The 5078-nt window shown below is 35.0% G+C and overlaps 1 pseudogene; it reads left to right on the plus strand.

The window, feature by feature from the left end:
- The first annotated feature begins 4796 nt into the window (after window positions 1-4796).
- Window positions 4797-5078, plus strand: part of LOC108300403 — a 32863-nt pseudogene continuing 32581 nt past the window's right edge.

Consider the following 5078-nt stretch of genomic DNA (forward strand, 5'->3'; position numbering starts at 1 on the left):
TGAAAGTTATGTTCTAAGTCATAAGGGGGGTCTCATGTAAATCCATAGCCAAGAAGACTGGGAATCATGAAAGCCTTTGGAAATTAAACCCTTTATCTTCAAAATGTGGTGTTATTGCTTCTGAATGGGAGAGTTAAAGGCTGAAACCTGCTGCTAAACGACCTTGCTCAATATGTTTGTAGGTGCAGCTCGAAGAGAATCCAACAGATTCCCCTTGTTTCTGTGCAAGTAGATGGTGCCTCACAGTCAATATGGTAGAGTTTGATGCACTCCAGAGAAGGGAGGGATAAATGTTAGTTTGGGCATAATTGGAAAAGGTGTAATTAGAGAGTGAAACCATAATAATCAAATAAATATAAAATTTAAAAAATAAAAGTAAAATAAAGCAAGAAACTGTGAGTAAAAGTTTGTGTAAAAAGACCAAAACTAAATGTAAACCATCTTAACAATACCCAGAAATACCACAGCCTCCTGGAGTTTTAAATCAGAAATATTATAGCAGAATAAACCCAAAAATAAATGACTTAAAAAACCATTCCAGAATCCCACAAAACCATTCATGCATACTTCTATTTATTCTCTTATTCGTGTAATTGGTAAACCAAGTACAGTATTGTGGCCCTCTTACCATGTGAGATACCAGAAGTTAGACTCATTTTTAAATCACAAAGGTACTATTAAAAGCAATAATGAAAATTTTAACGAGGTGGGATAATGTGAAGAGGTCGTCTTGGTAAATGACTAAGTGACTGTTATGTTTTTATTAGGTTTACTGATTCTGGTATATATATTATTAGGGTGTTGTGTAAAAGTGATATGAGAGAAATTGTTTTTTGCTAGATAATTCCACCACTTTGCTTCTGAACAAGATTAAAAAACTATTTTGTTTTACAGCTCCTACCAATCCCTCATACATTTTTCCTTTGTTCTCTATTTTGTTTCTTCTCAAGATTCTGAACCTAACAGAGTTTATAAATGCATGTTCATGGCTGGGAAGTAAAATCAAATTTGAGAGGTATTGGAGGACAGTATTGAACCAGTTCAATGAATTGCTTTTTTTTAAACATAATCCTAGGTATTGAGTATAGCTGTGGTAAATGGATAGACTTGATGACCTGAATACTTACCTATTCCTTTATTCATACACTTTCCTCTGTATCTTTGCAATTCCTCTTAAAAGAGTTGCTGTCTATTTGCCTATTACATCAACCACACATAGACATGTGATTTGTTTTAGTCAAAAGAATGTTAGCAGGCTTCATATAAGCAAAGGACTAAAGAATTGTTAATATTGTACATTTCCACTTACTCCCTTGGAAGCCTGCCCTATCAGATCAAGCCTGAAATAGCATATGGGGGATGAGACATCAGGCAGGACAGGGTCAACTTATCCATGCCAACAACTCCCTAGACCAACCAGCCCCCATACTACAAAACAGCTAATCACAGACATATGTAGGAGTCCAGAAGGTCCCAATGAAGCCCAGCAGAGAGAAGCAGAAACCCAACCCTACTAACACATATGTAAGAAAAAACAAGGCATTGTTACATAAAACAGTTAACATTTATATAACAATGTGAGATGTTTGTTAAGCAGCAATAGGTAGGTAATGCAACATCTCAAAGATTTATACTCATCTTTAAAAGCAACATCATCTGGAACTTCAAGGGGGAATGGGTTTCGGTTTGTGCCAGATACTACATTAAGAGCATTATTAATATTAACATTATCATCCCCACAATTCTATAATGTAATTAATAGTAAAATCAACATATTTTAATTAGTAAACCTCAGTTTAAAGAAAGCATAAGTGATTTGACAATATTACATATTAGGTAGGGATTGATTTTTCAACCCACACTATTTAGCTCCAGAACATGGTATTTTTAGCTACTGAACCATATTAAATAAGACTATCAGTCTTCTGGTAGCGTATTGCCTTTTTCAGGCATGGGCTAAGGCTGTTCCTTCTTTCATTCATTGGAATTTTCTTCCATGTGATCACTTTTCATCTTTTTGTATAAGCCATTGAGATAAGTTCATTGATTGTTTCTCCAGATCCCAAAATGCCTAACAAATGAATAAATATAATTTCAAAAGACTGGTCAGAATTTTGAATGAACACAGTCCACATTTCTTCTCTAGTATCCTATGAATATGACCTCTTATATGTCAAACATAAATGTTCAATTATTTCTTAAATAGGAAGTCTATTTATAATCTAATCAACATTCTTTCCCTCTGCTCTTCATGTTTTTGTTGTTTGTTTAATCAGTTTTGATAACAAAGGTAAGGCAAGTATTGTATTATATGCTAGGCAAGAATTTTTCATTGGATAACACTCACAGGCCAGGCAGAGTGAATCTGAAGAAACACCCATCTGGGATTCAAACAGGAAATCCTAACACCTGATGACTCCACCTGTTCCCCCCACTCACTCCAGGCACAGCTGAGGTGATTAACAAGGTATCATGTCTACTTCCTGTGTGGGATCTATTTCATAGCTCTAGGGATTGCCCCTTTTCCTGGATGATTATTTCCCAATGTTTTTAGGAAGACATTTACTTAAACCTGTGATATCGCTAGGGAAAAGTAAGAAAAATATTTTAAATAACTGGGAGAGGAAGGAGAAAAAGTCTGTATTTTAAAATACAAAGTAAATGATCTCTGTATTTTGGAAAGAGACCAGTTGTATGTGAAGAGCTGAGTCCAACATTCAGAGTCAAATGAGGGTTGACCACTCCCTCCTACTCACCCAAGTGTGAAACATGAGAGCAAAGAGACCCTCACTGAATTTAAAGGGCAATAAATACAGACCAAATAAAAAGAAATATTTTCTCACACAGCATATAGTTAACCTGCAGCATTTCTGGCTCCGAGGATCATTTAATTAAATAATCTGCACAGACAGAATTAAGTCATTTTATGACCACTAATAACATCTTCAGTGCTACAAAGTGAATATGGTGAAGGTAAATCAACTCTCATTTTTCGGGCATAAGGTAATTGTCCATAGAAGATAAGAATAATTTTCTCTCCAAGTGGAAATAACACTGGACCACCCAGTAAACTCCCACTGACTTCCTTACAGGTAACAGGAGAGAAATTTAGACTAATCTTTTCTCCAACTGTGAACCGCCCCCCCCCCCGTACGATATTGATGCCAAAACCATTAATGGTTGAATCCATATTGGCATCCCCATTATATTTTATACACAAGTAAAGGTTTATAGCAGGAAAATCTATAAAAGTGGGGGAAATAAATTAGACAAATTAAAGATAGATATGAATCGTTTCAATTACACAATTGAAAAAAACAGTAGAGTTTCATTGGCTACCCAGAATTTGGTATATTTCCTGACAGCAGCTTTAGTTATTAAAATACTAGAAGATTTTTAGGGAAAAATGTGGGGGTACACGGCCATAATAAAATGCCACAGACTAGGTAATTTAAAACACAGATATGTGTTTAAACATTTCAGCATTTCTGAACTGTTGAAGTTTGAGATCAGGGGGCAGTATAGTTGGGCTCTGGTAATGGCCTTCTTTCTGACTTGCAGGCAGCCACCTTTATCCTGTATGGGCAACTCCATGGCGGGCAATAAGAGAGGAAAGGAGCAAGCTCTCTGATGCCTCCTCATAGAGCCATTAATCCCATTATGAGGTTCCCACCTTCATGACCCTCATAAACCTAATTAAGTCCCATCTCCAAATACCATCCCATTGCTGATCATGTCTTCAACATATGAATTTTTCAGGGGGGAATGCAATGCCATCTATGGAACTGAATAGTCATTAAATCCACAATCTAATCAATATATAAGGAAATTTTCATGACAACCAACGTGTATATCCAAACTCCATACAGAAACCAGGTCAACTTGGCATTGGAGGCATCAAGGCAAATAATAATAATAATAATAATAATAATAATAATAAAATCCTTCATTCTTCATCTTAGAATGTGTTTTTAATTTGTTCAGGGAAGTACATAGTACATATACACACAAACTATCCTAATGCAATGTTTTACATACCATGAAGAGAGGGTATAACTAATATTTTGGAATCACAGAGGGAAAATATGTTAGTGGGGAAAGTTACGAGTAAGAACTTGTCAACTAGACACAAGTATTCAAGAACAGTTGCAGAGTTAACTGCCATTCCCTAACCAGGCAAAGGGAGAGAATATGTTACATTCTTGACAGACGTGGTCAGTAGTACAATCTGGCTGAGTCATATCATGAATGACAGAGAACTGATGTTACTTATCTGAAAAGGTGGTAGCTGGAGATCAAATGTGAGACCAACTCTTCTGTAGAATATAAAAACATATATTTCTAAAGTAGAGGATCAGCAGTAGAAAGGTTAGTAAAAGAGAAAATGTATTCAACAATTTTTCTCGTACTTTCTAAAATAGCTAAAAAGCGTCTTACAAAGTGACAGCTTAGTAATGTTTACTTCTCCAGAATGTTAGAATGGCATTGGCAATAGGGGAATCTGAGGCTGCTAGACAAATCCAGGGCATCTACACAAAAAGTCAAGTGTATGATGGAGACATGCCTACCAGCTCTTGAGCAAAATAAACTAAGAGATGGATTACGGCTCTGAATCTAAATTTTGAAAATTAAGAGCATTATAAATAAATTATCCTAGAAAAGAGTTGACCATGTTGAGTCAGATTGAACTGATTTAGGCAACTGAAATTTCCCTGTGACTCACTTTCATACGCTCTTCACAGTACTGGTAAAATAGAACTTGGAGACATACAAGATTTAGATACTTGTCAAAAGACATGCATGACAGACCATTCTTGATTGCTTTGAAGGTTCGTTACAAGATCTATCAGAAGAAAGAAAAATGTGGAAAGGTATTACATAGTTCAAGTAAATAAGTAAAAATTAATTAAAATTATGAGTTGACGGAAAAAATTAAATATTATAGATTTGTGCATTGATTCATGCACTTATTATTTTTACTGATGAAATAATCTATAATTTTTCTCTTTGCTGAGATGACTTCAATTTTAATTATAAACATTTAACCTAATTTCTTTTTTTTTTTTTTTTTTTTTTTT

This window comes from Cebus imitator, unplaced genomic scaffold (genome assembly GCF_001604975.1).
Source record: "Cebus imitator isolate Cc_AM_T3 unplaced genomic scaffold, Cebus_imitator-1.0 Scaffold27, whole genome shotgun sequence".
In the NCBI taxonomy this organism is placed as follows: domain Eukaryota; kingdom Metazoa; phylum Chordata; class Mammalia; order Primates; family Cebidae; genus Cebus; species Cebus imitator.